The sequence below is a fragment of the Motacilla alba genome, chromosome 11 (genome assembly GCF_015832195.1).
Source record: "Motacilla alba alba isolate MOTALB_02 chromosome 11, Motacilla_alba_V1.0_pri, whole genome shotgun sequence".
Classification (NCBI taxonomy): domain Eukaryota; kingdom Metazoa; phylum Chordata; class Aves; order Passeriformes; family Motacillidae; genus Motacilla; species Motacilla alba.
In genome coordinates this window covers 8,641,496-8,669,011 of record NC_052026.1, presented here as the reverse complement: position 1 = coordinate 8,669,011, position 27,516 = coordinate 8,641,496, and the positions used below count along the sequence as shown (strand labels likewise).

Below are 27,516 nucleotides of genomic sequence, written 5' to 3'. Positions count from 1 at the left end.
TGAATGCTCACAACTCTTTGGAAGTTGTGTGCATCTGTGTGTTTGTGTATGTAATCTTCAATCACAATACCCTTGGGCACTCTTTCTGAAAACATGCATCTTAAAAATTAAGAAATCCTCTTATTAATTTCAGACTTTAATTAAGGCATAGAAAAATGAGAAAATAATACAAAAATAAAACAGAATACAAGCCAAAATTCATCCAACTTTTTTTAAAGATATTTAACATCTAGTTCTGTACATTTCATTCCACATTAAGTAATACTGTTTCTGAGGCAATACATGTGTTCTGCTAACAATGAAGATTAGGGAATAAACTGTATTGTTTATTTCTAACGGCCAGTGTTTTTCAAATAGGTTCATTAATATAGTTCATCCAATGCCAAGAGCCATAAAAAAGAAGCACAGGGATGTGATGGAGAGAAGCATGAAAAACAGGATTTTGTAAGTCTTATGAAAACTTGATAACAGGACCACAGCTTCTTTGCCACTTGACTGCCATCACCATGGAGCCCAAGGCCATTGCTCCAGGGAGAAATAACCCACTAAACCCCACTTCTTTTTTTCCTCAGAAAAGCCAAATCCCAGCCAGTTATTTTCAAAAACCAAATGCTTAACTGCACACACACACATTCAGACTGCTTTCACACTAAAAGCAGGAAAAAGTTTCAGAAACCATAGTGAGCAATTCTGCCTCTGGTAAATAGAGCCAAACATGAACATCCTGTCCAATTACTAATGATCAAGCAGGCAAAACCAGATATATCAACACTGAGACTGGACCAAAAAAAAAGTGTACTTTTGCAAAATGAGAAACTAGAACTTTTTTCCAGGGTACCCCACAAACTTGGATTAATCACAAAAAAACTCCATATTGCATCACTGTTATTCAGTAATACCCAGAATAAACTGACACGGTAATATTAACATATTAATATGCATGTGTGCATAATAAGCCAATAAAATTGAATCTTTCCCATTTATGGTTAATGGTATACCTAATGTCTCACCTGTACTGGTTATTACTGAGCTTTTCATCATAATTAAAGTCCTCCCATTTTTCACTTAAAAATTTCTTTTGGTACTCACACCATTTGCATGTGCATAATAATGCTCTCGAAAAGAAGCGTGCGTCTCAGAAACCACTGACACTTAAAGGAGAGATGAAGAAGAAATTGAAACATTTGCATCATGTTTTACTGTGTTTTCCAAGTCAAAGGTAACTGCACAATTACTTCACTTGGGCCTAAGCCAGTTTTTCCTGAAGAAGAAATTCTCAGAAGATGTGCACAGGGGCAAGTATTTCAATCTGAATTTGTGTTTCAGTAACAAAGACAACACACTCCAGACAGTGGGAAGGTTTGGCCTCTGATGCAGCAGAGAGGCAGTCAGCTCATGAAACAGCCTGAGGAATTCCTTTACCTTGGGGCTGGGGGTACAGGAACTCACTCTGCCTGATGTCAATGATACATGAAAGAGATGACAGGCTTGCTGTCCCAGTTACTTCTAAAAGTGTAATTCAGAACAAAAACAATGAAGATCTTCTCTAATATACTTACAGAAATATGATTTTGATGGCAATTTTTATGGTCTAGATATATTTTGACAGGGAACTTTATTTTTCCAATTAGAAGAATCCATTTTCAAAAATTAACTATTAATTGCTAAGCAGCAATACATTCACAATTATGTGGAACAAATTACCCTGTCTTGGGCTACTTAATATTAAAATCCAGGAAAAATTACTTTACAGCTTGCTTTCTGTAACTTCTCCTGACTATGTCAATGAAAAAACAGTACCAAGAACTACATCTATTCTACAGGATTATATTGTGTGGCTGTGGTTCAGTTATCTGATGCTCAAAAAATGAAAAATGGGTTCAGTGTCAGCTTGGAACTCTCTCTGAATATTATTGAAGAGTTTTACAGGACATCAGACTGAAGAGACATGTCTTTTCAATAGCCTAAACCGTTTTAATTAAAAAGAGATTGATATCTCATTGATTTGTTTCTTCCTGGCTGATCTTTGTAGATATGCACTGCAAGTAATTATGAATGACCCCTGGGTCATACAATTTTCTCAGAACTCTACCAGGCAAAGAAACTCCCCAACAGTACTTTATTGATTTAGCAAGGATCCATAATGCGCCACATAAATGCTACTTCAAGGTGAATAATTCCACTCTAAATTAGTTTCAGTTTGCATCCCATGTCCCACTGCCACTACCACCTCCCTTTCTAAAAGTCCCCACTTTTTGTGTCTTTCCTCCTTTGAATTTTTTCCAACAACCTTCTGGAATTGTAGAAGGTAGATTTGAGAGAGAGAAAAAGATTCTGTCATGGGTGGTATCACACACTGGGAAAAAGATCAACTCAACATGCTTCTGTTTATACATTTAAGGATCCTGTGAGCACTGTGCACCACAGCATCACTTTTACTCTTTTTGGTCATTGCTCCTTGAAGATTTGTTGTTATGACACACCAAGAGAGGTGTAACCCTGAAACAGCAACAGGCCACAAAAACCAAAGAACACTCCCAGAAGCACCAGTGGCAAACACACTGAGCCAAATAGGGACTGGATCTGGGCTGCTGCCATAAGCCACAGAGCTCTGATCAGGAGCTTATCAAGAAAAAGCATCATTTCTTTAGAAGCCTTCAATGTGTTTGGATGAAAAAGAGTCACCCAGAATTGTCACCCAGGTCAGGATCTATAAGAAGCAATCCTGGCAGTGTGGGTTAGAAACTGCACTGAGAGCCTATGGGAGCAGCCACCCAGCACACTAATATGATTTAGTCACATCTGTGTGAGCTCCATAGTCATTTGCAAGCCAATTAACAGGAAGATTTTTTGCCCAGTGAATATATAAGAACACTGGACATGTGAGAGGTATAAAAAAACCTGGACAACAGAATACCTACCAGAAAATGAACCACAAAACACCTACTGCCTTTCAAACCTACTGTGTTTTATTGGGAACAAGGATGTGCTCAGATTCAGCACCAGAACCACTTTTAGGTAAGCACTGGGCAAGACCTGACAAAAGCACAGCCCCCTTTCACCTGCAAGCAAAAAAGGACAACATTTCTATCTCCCACAAATATGGGTATTGCTCTATGCTTTCCTCCCCTTACATGGGAATTTTCAAGCACTGCTAAACTCTCCAGTCTCCTGCTGACACATCAACAGAATTTTGTCACAAAAAATACAAAAACAATTAGAAATTAAAAAGACTGAAGCTCTTTTGTTTTCCCAGGCTAGTTAAAACTGCCCACCAGGCTTTGTGTCAATCCACCACGTTTTCTGAAGACCTGGCTGAAGACACACACATTTTCTGAAGACAACAGCTGCAGAATAGCTATGGCCTGTACAGAGCCTGTAGAGCCCAAGTGTTTTAAAGAAACCCACACCAGCCCAAGGGTGTTGATGCATGGGGTAATTTCAGCCCCTTGCTCCCCAGAAATTGTCTGCATGGAGCAGTGTGAGGGCAGATGGGGGAGGGAAAAAGGGGAGAGCATCCCAGACATGGAGAGAGCAGAGCACAAAGTCACATCCCAGGGAGCTCTCTGGAGCTCTGGCACAAAGAGCAGCAGCATTGCACGGTGAAGCAACAGAATGAATGACAGAAGACAGACTGATAACAACATAACAGCTCTTGGGATGGCTTCCTTCACTCTCTGCACCCTCCTGCCCACCCTCTCTCTCACACACCAGGATAGACAGACAGCCAGTGATCACATCCTATTCCCTCTCTCTTGGGAGAATTATTCACAGCAGCTCCTGACCAAATTAAAGCCATTCCAAACAGAATCCAAGCATGTTGGAGTTCTGTTTTTAATTTCAAAGCTCCTGATATATTCACAAGTGAACACGACCACAGTAACCACCTGGATAATTTATAAAGTATTTTTTCTCTTAGTTGTTCATTTGCCAAGAATGCAAGACTTGATCACCCAGAGCTGCCTGGTTACCAAAGAGCAGTGTCTGAAGTATTGAAACAAGCCCTAATAGCAACAACCAAATGAATCAATATAAATCAATATAAATCAATATAAATCGCCTTATTCCTCTCAATAACTTCTGTATAAAAGCAAGCAGAGCCACTTTTTCCATCTTTAACTACTACAGCACCAGACAGTACAGTTTTGATTTCCATTCCATCTTTTGTTTCACACAAATAACAACAGTGTTTCTGAAATTACTTTAGCAATTTCCATGACAAGAATGATTGCTGACTGTAATTACCCATTAGCAGATACTAAAAGGGAATCAGGAATCTATAAACATGCAATAGAATAATTGAAGGAGATTAGTGGATGAATTATGAATCTCAAGCAAAAATATTCTCCAGTCTAGTGGACTCCACGACTAGTTCAGTCTAGGAAATGAACTTTAGCAATCCAAACATACACCACAGGAAATTCCATTCATGTTGAAGACAACACTTCTTCCTTTTAGACTTTGCTTTCAAATGCTACCCTGCAGCCACCTTAGCTTCTTCTACCCATACAAAAGTACTGAGTGGAGAACAGGTGTGTTTTAATGATCTGTCTGCTAGCAGTGAGTTTCTTTACAAAGATGAACCATTTTTTGTACATATTTTGAAGTTTTTCATGTGAAATTTCACCTTCTTTAGTTACATTTAATTTTCAAAGGGCATCTTCTGCAATACAGAAAAAAAAATCTTACTTATATTCACCTTCTATTTTCTCACCAAAAGTGAGCATACTCACTTCAACACATCAGCACTCAGAACTATATTTACATTAAAATGCAAAATCAATACAAAAAGTAGCCTGTCATTAAAAAAAAAAAAGACCTATCAGAGCAATCAGTGACACTACATCACTTAGGGTTTGCCCTTGAATGTTGAAAGCCACAGCAATGATAGTGCTAAATGTGCTGCAAAGAATGCAATGAAACTGAACTTTTTAATTCACTTTCTTATTTCAGTAGATTGCTTCTTCTCATAATGTTTGTTCTCCAATGCTATTTAAAGTAGGAATAAGTAACGAGTTGTTTAATTTGGAAACAGATTTTCAGTCTCTCATACAAGTGGAAGATGTGAAATAACAGAGGCTGTGGTGTCAGAAGCACCGCCAGCCAGCTCTGGCCAGCCAAAGGAGGAGTCTCACCCACCCAGGGCCCCGTCCTGTCCCAGGCCCTGCACCAGGCTCCTGCTGGGCTCTCTGCAGAGCCCACTCACCAAATACAGCACAGACAGCCACCTTGGGCAGGCCAGCTCCCTGTCAGGGTGGGGGAGTGCAGCAGGTAGCAGAGGTACAGAGGAGCTCCACAGCTGGCCCGGGGCTTGGAAAGGAAAAGCAGACCACAAGTAGGAAAGCAAGCACAGCAGAGAGCTCTTAAACTGACTCATCACTTCTCACAGGTCCACAGCCTAAGGAAAAGAATACAAAGAATACCACTGCTGGAGCTGGGGGCAGGGGGAGGGTGCTTGTTGCTCATTTTTAAATACCACTATTATTACAGGATGTGCTTTGAAACAAAAAGATTACAGTCACAGAAAGAAATCTCTGTACTACAGACCCAGGTAGGACAGAAAATGGTGACAGAATATAGTTCAGAAAACTGATTGGTAATTTAAGACAAGCTCACAAACTAAGTCAGTAAAAAAGAAAGAAGAATCCATATAACCAGACTGCTGGAACTGAACTACACAAGAGAGTTTACTACTGTTCTAAGGTACTTTTTGTTGAGAAAACACATAATGGTTCAACCAACAAATCTATTAAGCCTTATAATTAAGTGCTGGGTCTGGCTCAGCAGGGCAGGGGAGGAAGCAGCCCTTTTATAATACTAGTTTTCATAAGCAGCAAACTCCAGGGTGTAAAAAGATAGATCACACCAGAAGGGAATTGAGCTGTGCTTTGCATCTTTCAAAACCAAGGTGTGTGATTATTTCTTGACTTCCTGACCCCCCGTCACATCTTACAGATAGACTCTTTGACTTTAGCTGATCTAAAATTGAACTTACCACTGCAAAAGTCAATATTCCCCTTACACTTGCAGTCCTATTTAAAATTCATGTCTTTGAACACAGTGTCCTCAGAAGCCAGAATAGCTTTTCACTGAGTAATTTCAGTTTAGTTATATCAAAAGCAGAGTGCTTGTGCCATTACTGAAAGTACTAAAACCTGTAATATTGAGCTATATAAACTGCAGAAAAAAGCCCTGAAACACAGACCATTAAACTTCAACACCATGCAGAAAAATATTTTCAGCTAAGATGGGAATAGGGACAGAGTCTCTGTGTGTCTAAGCCCCAGTAATTTCTACAAGAATATCCCTGATTTTCACAAAAAGTAAAATTCCTGACAGTTTCAGAGGATCTGGTTTTTAAGAAAAAAACCAAAAAAAGCATCACACTAAGTAATACTGAGCCTTTGCTGAAATCAGCAATAAAACAAAAATTCAAGAAAGGTGTGCTTGAATGGTCTTTTTTTTCAGGCATTATCTCATTTAGATTACAGAATTATAACAAATAGCAAACAAAAAGCTCAGGCTGACAAGGTTTCTAAGCTCAATATAATTAATTACACCCAGAATGAATTCTGTCACCTGTATTGCAAAATTTTGAATATGCCTCAGAGAATCTATTTCAATTAGGAAGTCAAGAAGCAGAGATGTGGCAGAGTCAGACCACCAGGGTGTAACTGGACTCTTCTATCACTAGATACAACAAATATGCAAAAAAAGGAAAAAAATACAAAAAAATTAAAAATCACTGCAAACAAGAGTGTAATGGGCATCACACCTTGCTCTCATTTTTTTTTCCTGTCCCACAAAGTTATTTAAGGGGAATGTACAGCTCAACACAGAAATGAGTCTTGCCCACATCTAGGGTAAATAGTGTATTTGCTCAGAGCAGGTGCACTCACAATATGGCAGGAACAAGGCAGGAAAGAGATAACACCTGCCCTGAGTAAGATAAGAAATCACTTCCCATTTCAGTCAGGTCCATCTAAATCCAGTAAAACAAAGGAGGCTCTTCTCTCTCCTACCTACAATATTCCCACCCCACTGAAGTGAACAAAAATACAAACTGGCGTCTGAAATTCAACCAATGCATTGATATCAACAACAACTTCGGTTTCCTTGATTTTTTTTTTTTTGTCCCAGTCTCTAATTTTTACAAAGCCAAACATTTTTTAAAATGTTTTTGTCAAACATGGTTGTTTCTAGCTGAATTTCTGCTTACTCACCTCTTCCCTAAGCAATCTCACTTTGGAAGCAAAACTCAACCCAAGGGCAAGAGCTGGCCACAGAAAGAATGTGACTGTGCCTCGGTACCTGGAGCAGTGCACTGCAGGATAGTACTGCAGCACAAATATTTTTGTTAATTTATAAAATGCCCTTTACTAAAGCAAAGTCTTCATAATATTTAAGAAAGGAGGGGGAAAGTAAGGAGACAGATTAAATCCAATCCTCCTTTATTTAATGACTAATACTTCAAGACTAAGTCCTACCAAATACCTGCTTTAAAAATCTTATTTCTCTATGCTATTCATTACAGGGGAATTTTAACGTTCCCCAAACTAACCATGCAACATTTGTTACACCACCACATCCGTACTTCACAGCCAAAAAAACTAAAAGTAACACTTGCAATAAGGAAGTTCCCTCCCTTGGAGGTTAAATACTAAAAACACCACCGAAGAGACAGACATTTCTGATCGAAGCATTGTTTCTAGACTCGTACCCTATATCAGAACTCAAAGCTGTCAAACACCCACAATTCTTTTTAAAAAAGTTTTTCAAAATGCAATACCTGGTTTCGGGAAGGTCCTTTGTGGACTCATTCTGAAATAAAACAATTATAAAGGACTGAAAACCTCAAATCTTCTCTTTTCAGTCTTACTTTATAGCAACATTCTAAAAAATTGTTAGGAGCTGTATACATATTTTTCGTTGATCCAGACAAAGGGCCACAGGAGCCAAACATTCACAAGGGCCTGGTAAGGTGCTTTGGATCACAGAGAGGGAACCATGCAGAAGCAGTGAGCACTTTCCAGGGACAGCCAAATGCCTCATGGAATTTTATTTCCACACTAAGTTTTGATTGTCTACTAAGATACTAAAATGTCTGAACACAGATCTGATCACTATCACTCTTCTTGTTTCATCTTATCTTTCATCTTGCCATTTCCAAAGCTTGGATTGACAGCCAGCCCTGCCAAACTGTTCCCAATGCCAACAGCCCCCTGGAAACTTGCACCATGCAAAGCACTGACTCACCAGGGGAAACAGGGATATCTCACCTGGCACAGCTAAAACAAAGCAGACATTTTTAAATTAAATTCTCCTGAAGCAGCTTTATCCTCTGGATTTGCTGATACTAAAGCCAGCTAATGAGCACTAAAGCAGAACTAGTTAATTCCAAACCTGAAATAATACCACAGACACGGCCAATCTTCAGGATGCGGCAAAAGTCACTTCTCAAAAGAGCCTGCAGTCAGTGCCTCACAGCTCCATGAGGTTTACAGGAGAACCTTCCAAACTGAGGCATCACTAGCACCAAGCGAAGGTTGCACTGCTCGGTGCCCAGCCAGCCCCGGGGCTGGGTGTTCACCCAGCAGCACTGGGCAGCACTGAGGAAGCATTTTCATCTGCACTGCAGTGCTGGGCTGTGCACAGCAGGTTACTCCAGGCTTTCATTTACTGGGACCACTGATAAGAAACACATGCTTGTTGTTTGCTTACCATTACAGGCCACAGGATTCATTGGCAAAATCCATATTTCTCCACTCCACCATGGTCTGTTCCATCATTTTGAAATTCCTACAGGAGAGTGAGTGCGGCCACTCAGGTTAAATCCTTGACACTGAATCTTCTGATGCCCCACACACAGGAACCTGCAACAAGACAGGGAATCTTTACTCCAAGGACCACTGTAGGCATTAACAGTGCTTTATTTCTTCCCTTGATAGTTCAAGGAAGAAAAATCTACTCAATCTCCATCACACATCTTATGAACCTTTACTCAGACAATCAGTAGAAGAAACAGTATTTAACTGTATTGTGACATGCTGCAGCATGAATATAACCTGATTGAAACAATCACAGCTGGAGATGTCTGAGGAGAAGGCTCAAGACTGATGAGAGGCATTGTTTTATGCTAACTGATCCCAACATTTTTCAAGCAAGGCCTGCATGATAGCAAAGGAAACTCTGCTAAAAATAGGATAAGAATGTTTTACTAACTTTCACAGCATCATAGATAATGAAAGTCCTACTTTTCCAGTAACTTTTTTTACACATAAGACCAAATATAAGCAATTAAAAAAAAAAAAAAACACTCCATGAAGGGTAACTTAAATTAAAATTATATTATTCAAAACAACTTAAAATATTGCAGATCAGCAAATATAACAATATGGCAGGAAAGCATCTGGGAAAAAAACAACCCAAACACACACCAACAAAACATTCCTTCCCTGGACCTTGTCACTTGGGATAAAGACTTGTCTACAGCTAGTGTGGAAATGAAGGGATTCTGACACAAAGTTTGCTTGTCTTGGAGTACCAAAGGGCAGAAGTGCATATTCCTAGGGTGCTGTGAACACAAAATTGTGTCTCCAGTAAGGCAGATGACAAAGACACGGTTAGGTATCATCCTTGAACCCAGTGCATCAGGTATCTAGTAGGGGAATTCATATCACACACAACAGCTCCTGGCTTTGTCTCACTCTCTTCCTGCTTTATCCTCTTCATACACCTTCTGGGAACAGCTCTTCGGATGTGAGAAGATGCCAAAGATGTTCAACACCTCAGCACAGTACCAGGCACTGGCAGGAGCCCTGGCTCCTCACTGTTCCTTGTCGGAATCCAGTGCACACTCACCAGGGGCACCAACCAAGAAGAGGAGTAAATGGTTACGAAGAAATGTTGAAACAACGACCCAAAGAGAGACCCAGGGCAGGAAATCAGAATTAAGGTGGCACTGAGGAGCCTGATTCCAGTTAGTTATTCACAGCCTGATAGCTGTGCTGGGAAGAGACAGTGTCAGCATCTACGTCACTGCTCATCCCAAAGCATCCCAAAGCACTGCTCATCCCAAAGTCCCCAGGGACTCACTCTGGAAAGCAGAAGGCAAAGGAAACTGCCGAACAATCTGGCACAAAATCAGAGTGGATGCAAGGTATTTTATCACAACAAGAATTGAAGTAAATCTACTGCCACTTTCTGTTAATTTTTTGCTGAAATATACAAACTACTTGAACCACCACTCAAAATAGGGACTCCACTCTGTCACAGTGAGTTAAATGCCCAGCTCATACCTAAGTCCTGAGACAGCTGTGGCCATTTCCATTCAATTTTGGCCAGGAGTTAGCTGTACCTAGCCAAGCCCTACATGCATCAGCATTCATAAAAGTTGGGTGAAAGATGGAAAAGATTGTTATGTAAAAGGTCAAAACCCTGACAAAGGCTTTTGGGAGCCTTGGACAGAGATGAGAAGAAAAGCCACATGATATCTCAGAGAGTTCATCTGAAAAGGCAGATATGAATCTGCTGTGTCTGTGCGTGCGTAAAAGCAGATAAAAATAAGACTTTGTTAAACCTGTTACATGTACAATTTGGAATGCCTAAATAAGCTGCTGCTTTACTTTCACTGTGTCACGTATCCAGTATTAAGGATGAGTCTCTGATAATCACAAGAGGTGCCTCGTGTTCCTTTGAAATGGACCAGTCTCATCTGGAGAGCAGCACATGAGGAGGATGCTGAATAGTCAGAGCATCCCAGAAATGTCACAGTGCCTTTTAAAAAAATAAACTGTGACAGTTTTTAAAAATCACCCCATGTTTATGTAGGTGCTTAGTTGTAATTCATATTTATAACACACCTTAGAGAATTACAATGCGATTTAGAGAATTAATGTAATGACTATACCACGTTGACAAAGTTTCACTGATTTTACTTTTTTATTTTTAAAAGCTATGCCTAAAAACATTATTTTTGTCCAGAGCCCCTAATAAACAGTTAAATGCAAGATCCCTTTTAGTTACAGAGGGATGAAGGTGCTGATCCCTAGAAGTGTCCTCAGGATCAGGTCCTAGGAGTATTCCTGTCCTACACAGACATTATAAACAAAGATAATGCACAGGAGAAATTCTTCACATCAAAATGTAAAGGGAAGAGAGTTAAAAAAGAAAAAGGTTCTCTCTGTATTTGTAACTGAAGTTCCTCAGAGGCAGAGACCAGTCTGCTGATAAGCAGCAAGTTTCCGGCAGTAAAGTGATACACAAAGTACTTGGAGCCAATTTTTGATCTGCAAGACAGACAAGCCTCTCTGCATTCAACACTCACCACAGGCACCTATTTCCCTAGCAACAGCTTGTGGGGCGCTTTCATTTTGACTGAAGAACATTTAACCAGTTACATTATGAGCCCTGCACCTTGCTGCTACAGCAGCAGTTGCTTTTCACACCTACCAAATTGTTATTTGTGTGGCATTGAGCTGCTGGATCAATGCTGCACCTGCAGCACAGATTTACTTTACCGTGCTTTGGTGGTTTGGGGTGTTTTTTGGTTTTTTTTTAAACTATCTGAACTTTATCAAGCTAAAACTGGTCAAAAGTGAAAAAAACCAAAAACCCAAACCTTACAGTATAAAAAAAAAAAAGGTAACTTAGTTACTTTGTAACACCCCTATTATTTTCCACACGTTTCCTTTGTTTGAAGTTTGGAGTATTAGAGTACAGAGAAGTACACAACAACAGTTGTGTATGTAACAAGTACAGTCCTTGATTAATGTTAGGGAGACTTAAATCAACCAAAGGAGACAGAAAACATATGAAAATAATAATGCAACATCAACTCTTCACCATCAGATCAAATGGCATAATGAGATTTTTTTTTAAAGTGCCAAAAATTGAGAAATTGCAATCTAGGAAGTAACCATTCAAAACTAAGAAAAAGCAATATCTTTCAATGAAAATGTAATTGAACTGCACAACTCTTCCATCCCAAGTTTATCTTCAGATGCTGAGAAAGGAAAAAACAAATTTTCATGAATACTATGCCCCAACAAAATACAAACTACTAATGGATATAAGCCATAGCCTGAAGATCCAACCTGCTGGTAGTTTCTTAAAGGTAACCATGATTCCAAGAGCTCACATTCTGCACGGAACCCCAAGGAGAAAGCCAGCAGTTACACACAAGGAAAGTGCTCAACCAACACCCGTGTTATGAAGCACCTCAGGAGCAGATCTGGGAAGAGCAGCCAAAGTTGAGAGTTCACTGGTCAATTCTTCCCTGGTAGATCAGAGAGCTCCTGCAGAAGCACAAATCACCCATTTAATTAGTGTCAGCTGTTCAAAATTCTGATTGCTTCTAACTCTCACTGAAGTTGTTCAGCACAATTTAAGAGCAGGCCTGAGAGTCAACTATTGCCAAAAGCACAAGAACATTATTTCAATAACCACATCCTGTAGTTAAAACACAATAAATTCCAGAGCTGTTTTCCTCCCTTGTAATCCCATATTTCCATCTTGTGAACATTCTCAAAACCTTCTGAAGCCCTTAGACCCTGTGTAAAAAGGACAACTAATGTGTTTAAAGGAAAGAACTCAAATTCCTTTCTTTCCTCCCTCCTATGGATTTTCTGCTGACAGACTCCAAGTGTGTGGTATCCTTTTTCTTCTCTCCTAAAGGGACTGACCCAATACCAATATCTACCCACAAAAGGTGCAAACAAAATAAATGAATACTCACAAGACATGTTAGGAATACAGCAGTTCCAAGCTTATAAGACGCAGAAAATTTTGGACTATAACAATTTATTACAGCAAACATCTTTGCTGGCACTTAAATATTTGCTGGCCTTTATTCTCATGCTTCCAGAAACATATAATTCCTGGAGGAGAATGTCTGTTCAGCTGTGGCAGGAAGCACAATGCTGGGCTTTAAATATCACATGAAATAATAATTAAGTTATTGTGTAATAGCATTATATTTTCAAAAATAAATATATAATTAGATAAGAATGCATAATGTTAAGGATAGCAGAATGCCCGTGCTTCAGCTTCCACTGTCAGACATGGTGGTTACAAAAACAACACAGCAGCCAGTGCTGTAAATTCACTTACAGAAACTCGGGGGATCCCTTAACGCAGGCTTTTCAGCAGCAAACGGAATCAGCGCCTTTGAGCAACGGTGTGACAGAGCAGGGGATGGAATCACCTGTTCCTTTCATTCCTTTCACGTGGCTGAAACACCAGCATGTACCATGTTTCTGAGGTACAGCTGAAGCTGACACTGCCTTACTGCCGAGGTGCAGCTCTGAACCTGCCCGAGCAGCAAACCTGACACCACAGGGGAGGCCCACGAGTGGAACGGGAGGTGTCAGGGATGTGCTCAGCTGCAAACAGCTTCACACTTATTCATAAATCACCATCCTCCCTACACACAGGGTTTAGGTCAGTTTAATGAACAGAAACAGGAAGTTTTGCTGTTCATTTTAAAGAAATAAAGCCACAGATCCTGGCTCTGGTTCCACAGCAGGGGTGTCTACAGTAATATTTGCTCAACAAGTTTCTCCTCCTCTTCCCTCTTCCTCCCCACCACTTATTCCTACCTTGTTGCCACACCATTCTTTCAGTATGTGCATGTCACTGTTTCTAGGACTACAGATCAACACAAAAATAACCATTTGTCTCTCCTAGGTTTTGTTCCTTTCTGCCCAGGAGGCAGACAGGATCAGTGATGGTGAGCAGCAGCTTGGAGGGCAGCTCAGCCAGCACAGCTGAGAGCAGTTAGCTGCACAGCAGAGGCAGAACAACAAGGTGACAGCAGGAATGTACTCCTTAACCTAAAAATGCTGCTACAGCCATCAGAGGGAGGAACTGTGCTCCCACGTGTGCCCCAGAATGAGGAACAGCCCAGAGAGGCAAGAGCCAGGAACAGAAGCGATCAGCTCCTCAGGGGAAAACAGACCTCTCAATGCCTTTGGCACCAAGCAAGTAGTCAGGGTGGTCTGAAATTCTCTGTTTTAACACATGACAAAAGCCATTAACAGTTCTGCACAGTCTGTTACCTGCATGAAATAGTCAAGACTGTAAAAAGCAGGGATAGATAAATATATGCACATAGGGAAGACTCACTGAAGTCAGATTAGCTCACCCCACCTCTGAAAACTGAATGAGGAGATCCAAGATGCTTTCCCAGAGCAGGGAGGAGAGTTGTAATTGTATCATTTTTCTAGATGAGCAGTGTCAACAGTTTGGGCTCTGAGTCAGTGCTGAGCCCGTCAATGCCCCGTGGAGGTCCCTGGGGCACCGTGCTGTTAGAAGTGATGACTTTCACAACAGGCTGCTGAGCAGGATCCAAACACAAATACGCTTATGAAAGAAAGAAGAGCTGCTACTTTATTTTTCAGTAAGAGCAAGAACACACTGCCAGTACTTTGGGCAACTTCCAGCAGCCAAATTACTGTTAATGTCCAGAACACTTTCCACTTTTGTCTGGGAGCTTCCAGGATGAGTAAATAAGACCTCATGTACTCTTATTTCTATCAACATTTCACCGAATGAAAAAGCCAGAAATAAATCCGACTCGCTAGAATCACCCTGTGAGCATCACTCACATCTTTTGACTGCCAGGTTTATGCTTCCACCACTAAACACACTTCTTTTTGCTACCTAAAACCCCAGTCATTTCACACAGAGAAAAAAAAAAAGACGCTCTTCCCTTCCAACTTACAATTTTTGCATGGCAAGATATACACCAAAAGGAAAAGCTTCACTCACTCTTTAAGACAGAAGGGAGTTAAGCACACAAACAGAAAAAATATCAATCATTTGTGGCCAATTTGCAGCTTCTAATATGTTTTTTATCTTGCACACCTTCCAGAAACTAATCTCCAAACCAAGTATTTTTTGCATTTGATTACCAGCCTCAAAAGACATATGAGTTCACAGTTAGAAAGAAAAAGCCAAACATTTACATTTTTAGAGGGTTTCTGATGTAACACAATCTGCAAATATTTACAAATCCAAACCCTACACACTAGCACTTCATTCATTTTTGTTGGTTTTAAATTAATTGCAACAAGTTAAGCAAAAACCACTGAAGTACAATATAATGCACAATATGACAAACCCCATACTCATATTTATCACTGAGTCAGCCCACTTCATCCAGGAACTAACATCCAAGGGTTTCAGGGAAGGGAACATCACAAGCCATATGCAACCCTTCAGTGACCTTACCTGCGCATGAAACAGGCAAATCTACATTTCTAGGTACTCTGTGTACTACCCACTGACATAAAAATGCTGTAACATTCATTTAAATCATAAAACAATGGTTTACACCCAAACTTCTACTACTTGATCACCATGCTAAGCCTAAGCATACAGACCTAAAATGAGGAAGAAAAGGAATAAAATGTAAGTGAAAATGTCTGGTAGGAATTTAGTTTAAATCCACTCCTTAAAATGACTGTTAGCAGTTTCTCTATCCAGGCATATATACATTGGACTATACCAATAATTTCATCACTGTCTAATTGTTTAATATACCTATGGGCGTAAATAAGCACAAAGAAACCCCAAATGATAAAATAAGTTGACATTAATTATAAGCAAAGAGTCAAAACTTAAGTCTCAAAACACCAGTTGCTCCACAGCATTTTTCAAAAAGGCACTGAAAGTGTCTTTTGAAACAAAACACTGAAAGTGTTCAGTGACAAGCACAGAAAAAGGGTTTCTATGTCTTTCACACAAGCTCCCAGCTTTAGGTGGAGTTCAAAAAAAGGTGTGTGGGGGAGACAGCAGATCTGCAAGAAATGTGCAAAAGTTCAAGTGACGTTCAAAGAAAACCAGTGGGGTACAAGAAAAAAGTGTCCCATTAGGAAACATACTGTACACTGTCAGTTGCAGACGTCAAGCACAAATTCAGAAAGCATTAAGACTAGCTAGTGTCTAAATATAAAAACTTATGTCTAAATACGATGAACATGGAAACCAGCACTCGCTGAACTCTCCACCCACACCACTGACTTATGAAATCCTGATTTCCTAGACAGGATGACAAACAAAAGAAGTAAAAGTAAAATCAAAGCTGCACATCAAACAAACTACATACAAGAGAAATTTTACATATTCTATGAATACTAGATGTCCACTTTACCAACATCATGGCTGGAAACAAATCTGTACTGTGAGCATAAAGCAAGGGCTAAAATCAGCTACAATAAACAAAACTTAAGATTTTGCAAAAAAATACATTCATGGCAGCAATTATAGTAAGTAATACATCAATTTTTCTAAGTGGTCTTAGATTTTATCAATTTCCTTTAACGTTTCCTCCTTTGGCTGAGATGAATCTGGATGTTAGCGCTAACTGTGGTTCCCAGGGGACGCTGCCAGGGCCGTGCATGAGTGACCTCCCCAGAGCCAGACCAGACACCAGAGGGGCTCCCCCCTGCAGCCAGGGAGCAGCCCTTGGCTCCTCCTCTGAGCCCTTGGGTGATTCTCCCAGTTTGCCCTGGTTTTATGACCCCAAGAAAGGATCAAGAGAAGGTCAGTCTGAGGAACGGGGATGATTCAGTGAATGACGCAGCAACGAACTCAGTCTGAGAGTCAAGAAATCCCAAAGAAGAAAAGGCAGATCCTCATTCTGGCAGAAGTCAAACAAAAGAACAGCCAGGAAGTTCCTCAATAAAGGCAGATTTTTGTGTCAGTACTCTGACTTTGAGCAGGCAGTATGAATAGTTCTGGCCTGAAATTAGTCTCTTGCACAAGCAAGCTACAATACAAACCCAAGGTAACTGCATCAATACAAAACCCTGTGGCACAGTCCAGAAACAGAGCATATAATCTTCACCATATATTTCTTCAACTACTTTCCTTGAAATTACTGGGAAATAGATGTCAAAAACAAAAGGTCCTAAGAAAATGTTTAAAAGTTTGCTGACTTCACCATTAAGACAGGAAGGAAGCTATAAGAGTGTTTAAGCCCATTGACACAACATTAGTGTTTTATCAGAATATTAATGTTAGCAGACTTTTTTAGGGAACGCTGCATTACAAAATTGTGTTTTAAACAAAGCTTTTAACATTTAACTGCAGAGAAGAACTCGCCTTAGATCAAAAGGTGATAAAAATTCATAAGACAAGTGAGAAACCAGCATTCAGTTCTGAAAACCTTTTTTCCTTTTTTAAACAATTCATAACCAAAAGCTATGCTTGGCAAGGAAGGTGCAGTGCCCCCTCAGGTTGCCATCATTACCATCACTGCCTATGTTCATGCTGTTAGCTATATAGCAACATAGAAAGGAAAAAAGAATTAATGAATAGTTTATAGGAATACAAGCAATCACCCCAAGCAGGTCATTCTGACTCAAATTTTCCTTCCAATAAAAAGGCACACAATATGGTCTGCATGCTAAAAATGATCTGTCCAAATTACCAAAGACTTTTTTAAAGGCTACCATAGCAAAGAAAACTGCCTGCCTAGTTACACAAACAAATTATCAGCAGATCAATTAAAACATGAGGGTTAATAGCATGTAAAATTTCCCATAGTAACTGCCAATATACAAACACACAGCCTCCTGTAAAGAAAAGCAGAATAATTTGTCTCACATTTACTTTATGCTGGATAACAGTATACACAGGTAATAACTAAGGCATTTTAATTTACCCCCTGAAAACATTTTGCACAGCCTCCCTCTCAGGTTATTGTCTAAAAATGAGTGTGGTTGTAATTACTGTGTTGCCTCTCTGGTGTAAGAACACACATTTATGTTAGAAGATATTTGTGCAGCCTGTGTGCACTGCTGGGGGAGGTGAGGAAGCTCTGCTCTGCAATCACAAATTCCTCCTGTCTGTCACAGGAGCTGACACATATCTGGAGTTTGCCTGGACATTACTAAAGCTCCTCAAGCTAACAGTCCTTCATGTGACACCGGGACACAGGGAGGGCTGGCTGTGGCACTGCACTGAGGAAGGAGCAGCACTCAGCCTCCTCTGCTGAATAAGACACCAACAAAGATCATCCACAATCACCTGGCCATTCCCTAGCTGAACAGGTGGTTGGTGCATTTAAAAACCAGTTTTTCAGGTTTGAGCTCAAATTGTATGGTAACCATGCAACAGACCACCCGAGGGTCTGTGACTGGCCAGAGGGTCACACAGCAGCAGAGGAACAGGAATCAAAGGCTGCTTGCAGCCTTCTCACAGAGCAAAGAAAAGCCCGTGCTGGGGATGTCAAGTACAGGAACAGGGATATGGGAACCCTGGGAAGCGTTGACCAAATCCCAAAGAACACTTCAAAGAAGGGAGATTCAGCAAACAGCATGCTGTACAGCTTGTTTTGCACTGACAGGCAATTACTAGCATCACCTGGAAAACTTCTTAAAAAATCCCCCCACTACTAGCTCTGTGTCTTCGTGACTGTCAGCTGTCTCATGTCTCCAAGAGTTAAGTATTTCTAGCTCATGGGACTCCAGAAAAATTTGTTCACTTCAAAAAGACAGAGTCAGAGCTGATGTTAATGTCCAGGGCGTTTGTTCCCATGGTCCAGGCTCAGTGAGTGGGTGCAGGGGGGCAGCACCCAGAACCCTGAGGTGTTTAAAGCACTTGCGCCTGGGGTGGACACAAATACAGCTGGCTGGTGTCTTGCAGAGATGGCACAAATCAAGGTGATAGCATCACTAAGCTGCATACAAAGAGAGAACTTATTAAAATTCAACCACAAGGCTGGAAAGAGCTGTGGATTTGTTCCCCACTCAGAACTGGCACACTTCCCCTGCCCACTGCCAGGCCACTGCTCTGACAGCACAGTTCAGGTTACAGCAATTTGTAAGTATTTCTGGATAACCTGATTTCCAATGTGTTAGGCAGCTGCTTCAGAAGTGCTTGTAAAATACACGAGGTTTCAGAAGACATACACTGCCTTCTGATCTCTCCAGAGTCCCCTCCCATCAAGGACACTGACCCAAGCCTGACTCTGGATCAGGGCAAGTTCTTCCCAAATCCACTGCAGTACCATTATGCAATAATAATACAATATAATTAGGTCTCCTCTGCCTGCAACCCACCCCATTTCTGTGGGGACAGTGCACAGTTAAAGAAATGCTTCCTTCTCTCCCCCCGATCTCACTTTTTTCACCTCTTGAAAATCCTTCTGGTTTTAATGAAAACATTTCTATAGCATGTAAAAACTGCAACAACTGATTCATGGCTTTCTAATTCCCAGACTTCCCATACATTCAACAACCAACATTCCTCAGAATTAACAGCAAGCAGTAAGTTTGTTTTTCGGGGGGGTGGTTTTGGCCATTGCTTCTTAAAAAATTGGCTGTTTGTAAATGCACAAGCCTGAAGAATGATGCCTGGGATACTGACACACAGAATATGATGGAGCTGCCATTCAGAAAGATAAATATAAACAAGCACAATATTTTGGATTCTGTGGCCTTCAGAACTGATACTTTACTTTTCTTCATTTATACCAATAGATGTTTATGTATCTTTACATATATACATTTTTATTTTCATTGGCAGCAGAGAGCTCCAGGAAAAGCTTAACCCTGAACAATCCAGTTTAAAAAAAGTACAGGAGAATCTATTTCCAAGTACAGCTGTCTGCACAAAAGTAGGACAGAAATTAATTCAACATGTAAAACAAGTGTCTAATGCTACTCTGATAAACCAGTTTAGCTACAACTACATCCAAATTCCCTATGTAAACATGCTTGGCAAATGGTTATGGAATACAGAATTAATATAAGAAAAGAGCAACTCTCATTTCTTGCTGAAATTTGTCCAGAATTTTGAAAAGCAAAACTTTCCCCTTTGCACTCCCAATATACTATTCATGAATTGCAATTTAATCTCCTTTATCTAAAAAGATCGTTAAATAATTGGTCTGCACCTGACCAGAAGCAATTAACACCCACATGCAGCTCTGCTCAGACTGACAGCCTGTGTCACTGAATCGTGTTCTACAGTCTCACAAGTGAGCTCTGAACATGCAAGCAATCAACACATCAGCTCACTGGGGAAAATAAAACAGCCTGTGTGGAATCTTGCCTTTTGTGGCACTGTAAAAACTGCATCAAACTGTTCTTACCAACTAACTACACTGGGGTTTTCCTATTTCTTGGAAAGCTAATCATGGTGTTTGTACTGTTTTCAAATCAAGTTGTCACTTTCTCAGAGTAACTCCTAGCTTTGAGTACCTTCCAATGTGAATTTCGTGTTATTATCCAATGTGCAACAGCACTGCACAGTCCCAAGCAAACCACAATGTACATCGGCTCAGCTGTAGCTGTCCTGTTGCAAAGCTTCTACCTTATTTTAAAAGTGCAGCATCCTGAGGGAGGAGGGGGCTTGTAATTGTTACAATTAACAATCTAAAAATAATAAGTAAAAACTACTACATTCAAAACAGGATACTTCTCAGGAACTTGACCAAAAAAATAGATGATTTTTAAAAAGTACTACAGGGAAATATTTTCATGTTCATTTCCTGCTGTACAAGTAAAACAGAGGAACAGAGCTCACTCTCAAGAAATACTGAAATTGAGATAACAATTCAACTGGCAATACCTTCGATCAAAACAGAGTCCAAGTCACTTTTCCAGCATGTTTCAGAAGTATGACTTACTACTTGGATAACCAGGAGCCCAATTACACAGCACAGCCACCACTGACGAGGAGGGAATTGTCCCTGCCTGCCTCTCTAGAAGTTCAACAATATGTTCTGGCCACTTCCTCCAGCCTGGTTGTTCTGTTCCTACAGAGGGGAAAAAAAAATCATACTTAAAAAATGCTTATCCTATGAAAAAAAACTGCGTTTTGTCCATTTGGCTTCATGAATCATCTCAGCAGCAGGTCAGATGAGCAGCAGTGGTGACTCCAGGGCGGGGTGGAAGCAGAGGGGCAGGAAGTGAACAGAGCTGCTGGCTTTTAGTGACAGCTGCTCCTTGAGCCAGCTTAGCTGGCCCCTAAAAATCACAGCCTTCTGTGCACTTACTTCTGTGCTCATACTCAAAGTCATATATTGCCAGGAAAAAACCACTTTTTTTACCCAATCATTAGTCACTGTTACATAACAAGTGAGCAGAGAGGGATTTAAAGTTCCCAGGATGTTCCCAAAAGAGGCTGGGCTCTCCTTTATATACACGAGACCTTACTGGGAAAAAAAATAAAAATCATGAGCAAGGTGAATACTTCATAACAGAGCAAAACTGGGCCCAAAAGCCCCAAAGCTCCATCTGCTCACAAGAATACAAAGTGACTGGTAGTTATGTCAAATCGAGAGGAAGATAAATTTTAACCTCAAAACCCAGTTCCTGATTAAAATGTATTAATATTGCAGACATATATTTAACACATTTTCTGTTATCTTAGTTTATTGCAACAAACATGTTTCTCACAAATACATAATGTTTGTTTCCTCAGCATTGACATACCTGTCATCTTCACGGCTGAAATTGCCAGCAAAGGAGGAGCAGCAGGTCAGGCAAAGAGTGTCAGGAAGTGAGAATGTTCTGATAGCAGTACTTCCTTTCAAATGAGAAAATTAAAACCAAAACTCTCTCCTGCTACTACAACTTATTATTTTGATTTATTCCCACATGTGCTCAGTAGCAATAACAGGGAAAAAGAGAAAGACACCCAGAAAAGCTCCAGCACAAAGTTCAGCCTCCTTCAACTTAACCCAGTCTGGGTTTTCCCCACAGCCTTACTAAGTCTGAGCTTGTTTGAGCAAGCAGGTCCTGCCTGAAATACCGCAGCAGATGGGCTCAGGTCGACCTGAGCCAGGTGCTAAGAATATCTGGCATTTAAGTGATCAGGACTTTATCACCCATTTCCATTAATTTCAGCTGGCTTTAAATAAACCTCTGTGAGCTCAGTCTGTCCTACCCCACCTTTGTGAGCTCCTTCTCAGCTGCACTCCTTGCCCAGCCCTTCCATGTGCTCTGTCATCCTACTGGAATGCTGCTCCCTCACCATTTTGGTTACTTGGATGGAAAACAGTATTCAAGTAATTAGTCACTGCTAGATGGTTAGACCAGTAACTAGTTCTTTCAAAGAACCCCCTGAATGAATGTCTATTTTTATATAAATACAGCAGAAAATGTCCCAGGCTGGACATTAGGTAAATAAGTAAATATTGAAACCTAGGCTATATTATAAATGAGGAGCATCTTACTGCAATATTTTATTCAACTCATTGAAATGCTAACTTATCATTATTAGTCATAACAAAAATTCAAGGAGTGAAAAGAACAGCCTAAACCCAAAATTATACAGTCACAGGTAAACTATTTCTACATTTGTCTACTATAAAACACTTACTGTGTTGTCTCTTTCCTTGAAATAAAGCATGCAGTCTCAAGACCTGACAACTTCATTAAAGCCCTTTAAAGCATTTTTGTGTTGATTCTGAGACTAAGCTTGTGGCTTTATAACAAGCCATTCCCAAGGCAGCATTATTAAAAAAAAAAAAAAAAAGAGAGAGAGAATTTACTGCTATTCTTGCTGAACACCTCAAAAATATACATTCCTTTTGTTGTGGGCTGAACGACAACTTGCATGACAAGCAGTACTTGTCTGAGCATCCCACAGAACGGAAGGTGGGACAAAGTTCTACCACTGCCCTTAAGCGGGTCAGGACACTGGGGAATGAGCCTGAAATTCACCTCCTTCACTCCACTCTGCCAGAAGGCGCCAGCAGCAACCTGAGCAGAGCAAACACCCAGACACGGCGTGAACGCAGCACACAGGAGCACTTGAGGGAGAAAGTGCCAGAAACAGCCAGCTCTGCTCAAAGGAACTTGTCCCCTTTCTCTGGCTTACACTAGTTGCAGCCTTGGCAATCTTTGTTATTTCGCGTTTAACTAGAATCATTGCTTATTCACTTCAGTTTTGTGCCCACAGACAGAAGTTAAACACACCCTGTCGGTTCCTTCTCTCTAATTACAGACCAGAAGCCACTTCGACATGCTGAAAAGAGGATTACAGAACAGCTGTTAAGAGAGGAACGTTTTGGCCATTAGCTGTGAAGGAAGCTCTTAGGAAAAGCTGTGCATACAGCCCTGCTGTCACAGGAGAGCCAGCTTTGACTTTGTTTCTTCTTTAAAGCACCAACAGACCTGCAGCCTCCGAACTGCAGGGCCTGTGCTGGAGAAATCAAACCAGCAGCTTGGCTGCTACAGAGGAGAAGGTTTGTTTATTTTTATAAAAGTGCTACTGAAAAGAGACTGTGCTAAACAAAGCTGTTTGAAGGGCACATGTCATAATTTCAAGGTACTGAGGTAAAGCAATTCTTTGGCTGGAAAAGGAACAGCAGCCCAGTTTCTACTTAAATTCTGCTGTTTATCTTTGAGTAACCTAGACAGACTCATTCCACCTTTTACATCCTCATTTTATTGACTGAAGAGGTAACGTTCAGCAGCAGCAACCTACACATGGTGTGCAGGAAATATCATATCATTACAGCACATTTATGCTATCATATGCATTATTATTAAGCAAAGAAAGAAAAACACTTCCAAAGGAAAGAGCCAATGTATGGCTTGTCCCTCTGCCTGCAAATATGGACCACCCTGCTGCTCAGCACCACAAGACAGAGCCTGGATCCTATTTGAGGAGACTTAGGAAGATAGGATGGTGTCAGAGGTGAAAGGCAAACAACAAGAGTTATTTAAAGCTATTTCCAAGTCTCTGGAGATAACAATGATTCTTATTGTGAGATAAGAGTGTTGTAAAACTCCTAATTTTTTAAGGCAGCCTTTTTTTCCGGATGAAAATATTCTGGTTTTTTAAGAGTAGGAGGAAATACAAGATCTACATCTTTACTGTTCTCAAAATGCAAAATTTATAGAACTCAATTTTTTTTTTGCAAACACAAGAGAGACTCTCGGTGAAGTCTGCTGTAACGGCCTGAGGAAGAAGTTACACTTCCTTATTGTAACACAAGATGATCTGAGCACAGTGCTTACCAACTATTTCACACTGTAACGTCCTGTCAGTTTGGCAAACAATCATCTTGAAACTTTGCAGATGCTAGTTTAACAGATTATCCTCCTCTTTATATATGGTATTCAGCCTTTGGAAGAACCGGTCAGCTCCTCAAATGGCGCTTTAGACCCTGCACTTCCCAAGTTGGATATTGACCGGGTTTTACTGGGGAAGGAAAGAGACATCTTCGGCTCAGGCAGGTCCCGGCTTCCACCTGCAGAGCCCCGCTGCTTTAAGGAAGGTCTGTAGCGCTTTGGCGGCGCCCGAGGCTCCGAGCTGCCCGTGGGCTCGGCTGGGGGGGGCGGAGAGCGAGGAGCGGCGGGGGGAGAGGGGCGGCGGAGAGCGAGGGGCGGCGGGGGGAGAGGGGCGGCGGGGGGAGAGGGGCGGCGGAGAGCGAGGGGCGGCGGGGGGAGAGGGGCGGCGGAGGGCAGCGGGACAGCGGCCCCCGAGCACCTCAGCCCCAGCCGGGCCTGCGGGACAGGAAAACTCTCCTCGATTCACACAAAAAGAGTGTTTCTACACAGAAAAAATCCCAAGCGAGGCTTGCAATACAGAAGCTTTGCAGATGCTGAGTGCATTGTATTAGTCTGGAAGGAATCCAAGTAGTCTGGATCCTTTTTCAGAAATATAAAACGTAGCTTCAGGACAAACTGTAAAACTGAAGGAACAATAACTGGGTGAAGTATTTCACCCTGTATTTTACAGACTTCATAATAATTTAGAACAAGTAATTTTGATAAGTTCTCTAACGTCAAACCCGAGTCAGAGGTGAAACACAATAATAAGTCTAAGATTTCAATTTGGAGATTTTGTGATAATTCCGTGGGGAATACTGTCTTTTTCTATTTTTTTAATCTAAGAGCAACTGGCAATTACACGAACACCCACCTTGACATGAAACAGTGATCATCATCCCTAGGCTTACACCTTAAACTAATTAGCCCTGCACTAGCACCTGCTCTTTCACTTAGCACAAGCCGTGAGGACTCAAATACCCACATGCATTAGGGAATGAACACTCTCCCTGGCTTACTCTTAACGGCGTTGACATTAGCTTCATTAAGAAAAATTTAAGAAGTATAATGGCTGCTTTACAAGAACCCCCAATGACCCTAATTGCTGTTACTAATGGCTTCTGGAAGCAAAACTAACATGCCATAATGGCCATCAGAAATTCCTATTGGCTTACTGGTTTCAGCGGTATTCCACGTGCCCCTCCTTCTGTTCCACACTTCTGCATAGGGGAAACTGTCAAGGTGTGGTGACTTTGGCAAATACACCTCAACACATTCTTTTTCCTCCTACAGGGGATCATAAAAATCCTTCCAGATCAGGATCTAAGCATTTGAATACCTAAACAAACAAACAAACAATTTATTTACTTTTGACCTAGACACAAGCATTAAACCGTCCTGGAGTTTTTCTCTTGCTCTCCTGGAATCCTGCATGCTTTAAAATAGTATTGGAAATTATTTTAATTAATCTTCAAAATATATAATAACTACAGAATTTCTTTATGGTAATTTTCCTTTTTAGGCATAAAGACATCACGTAAACAAGTTCACCTTCTTTTTCCTTTTGGTATTTCTTTTTTTTTTTCCTGAGATGAGTTCCTTATAGATGTTCCCAGGTCACTCTTTTCTATTAAAAAAAAAATAAAAACAAAAAAAAAAACAAACAAACAAAAAAAAACCACCACCCCCTGAACTCTTCCAACTCCTCCATCATGAATTTCAGCTGAAAGCAGTAAGGTCACTAGTGCATGTACATTTACAGCCTATTCCCCACTATGAAGAAATTTTCATATTGCAGTGCCCAGATGCTTTATTTCCTATACTAAATCTCAACCACTTCAGAATCAAATCCAAAGTTTTTAGGTACATTTGTGTGGATTTTCCCCACCTTGTTTTTGCACAGCACTTATCACAGCATGGTCTTGGGCCACAACCAAGTGTGTCAGGCCCTCAGTAATACAAATAAAATACAAGACATATGACAGGAGAAAAACAGACTTCTGTGCTGAACCAAATTCAAACACTACACTGCATATTTACTTTGCGTGTCCAAAAGGGGTTTCAAAGTGTCTCTGCCCAGTTCTCAGCACTTGTGCTGACCACATCCTTACTGCTCATGACAGAAGTCTCAGGCTTAACAGACGAGTATAGTCCTGGGTGGCTGGTGATGACATGTCCCTGTCCCAGATATCCTTCACCTGCCACTGGCAAACATCAGATCCCAGCAACAGTGATCCAACGCTGAGCAACATGTTTTAAAGTGTTTTAACCCCTTTATTAACACTTGTTATAGAAATGCTGTAACATATCCCATGGAGATTAGAAATAACTTACCTATTCAGCAGTTAAACAAGACACAAACCAAACTTCTGCACAAATACACAAACCAAACTTGTGCTGATATTTCAAACTCTCACTGCTATTTAAGTACCTCCTTCAGCAGTTTAAAGCCCTATTGTATTAAAAAAGTGCAATCCAAAAAGGATCTGAAAGGCCCTCTACTAAAACCAAGCCAGCTTTTGGCTTTAGAGCATCTAAGACCACCCCCAACTTCTCCATGCATGTGCCAATACTCGGGCTGGCAGCTTTACCAAATCCACCTTTTCTGAGAGAAATAAACTTAGAGAAGAGGTTTATGGGCCTCAACATTTGTTCGCCGTTCCCAAGTGCATCAAGTGGTGTCATACGAGGCAGTCAATAACAATTACACGGGGAAACCTATCGAGCCTTCGGCTCCTCCTGCCGCGGTCCCCGCAGCGCGACCCCGAGCGCTCCCTCCCCGGGCAGTCTCACCTGCGGCGGCGGAAAGCAGCAGGCAGCGGGTCGGGGCTGGGGCTGGGACCGGCCTCTGCTCTTTCTCCTCCTCCTCTTCTTCTTCTTCTTCTTCTTCCTCCTCCTCCTCCTGCCGCCGCCCGAGGTGTCTCTGGGGCCCGCGGAGCCTCCCCGGCGCGGCGAGGGCGGGACCGCGGCGGCATCGCCCCTCCTGCCTCTGCCTCTCCTCCCGCGCCGGGAGCGCCGCCGGCACCGCCGGGGATGGCCCCAGGGGCTCCCCCCGTCCTGAGGGGCTCCCCCCATCGTCAGGGGCTCCCCCCGTCCTGAGGGGCTCCCCCCTCAGCTCTGCCCCGCTCCGGGTCTGCAGCGACCTGTCCCGCACGGCTCCGTGCCGTGTCCCGCACGGTGTCCGTGTCCCACACGGTGTCCCACACGGTGTCCGTGTGTCCCCCCAGCAGCGTTCACGATGCGCAGCGGTGGAAACAAAATTCTGCCCGAGACGCTGGAAAACACCAAAGTTTACAGCCACTTTTTTTACATCTGGCCACTGCGGCGGTGGCTCTGGCAGGGCTCCCCACCTCGGCACAGGCAGGATGCGCCGGGAGCCAGGGACCTGAGCCGGCTGCACACCAGGGACCGGCCCGTGCCATCCCACAGCGCCCGGCTCCCCTTGCTCCATCGGGCCCCCAGGCTGTTCCTGGGGCTCTCACCGGGCTGGCAGTGATTCCTC

General features: G+C 41.6%; 1 protein-coding gene across 7 annotated transcripts in view; it reads right to left on the bottom strand.

Moving 5' to 3' along the window:
• The window catches only part of ADCY7 (adenylate cyclase 7), a 60,458-nt gene extending 33,220 nt beyond the window's left edge, over positions 1-27,238 (bottom strand). The window contains exons 1-4 of one of the 7 annotated variants that reach the window (XM_038147925.1): positions 26,808-27,238; positions 25,190-25,353; positions 20,581-20,767; positions 8,722-8,873 (exon numbers count right to left, since the gene is read on the bottom strand). The gene's annotated coding sequence lies outside the window, so the exon portion shown is untranslated. Of the gene's footprint in view, positions 1-8,721; positions 8,874-12,095; positions 13,061-13,110; positions 20,532-20,580; positions 20,768-25,189; positions 25,354-26,807 lie in introns of those variants that run through there. The other 6 variants (XM_038147927.1, XM_038147923.1, XM_038147926.1 and 3 more) reach the window with 6 other exon arrangements.
• Between the last annotated feature and the right edge of the window lie 278 nt (positions 27,239-27,516).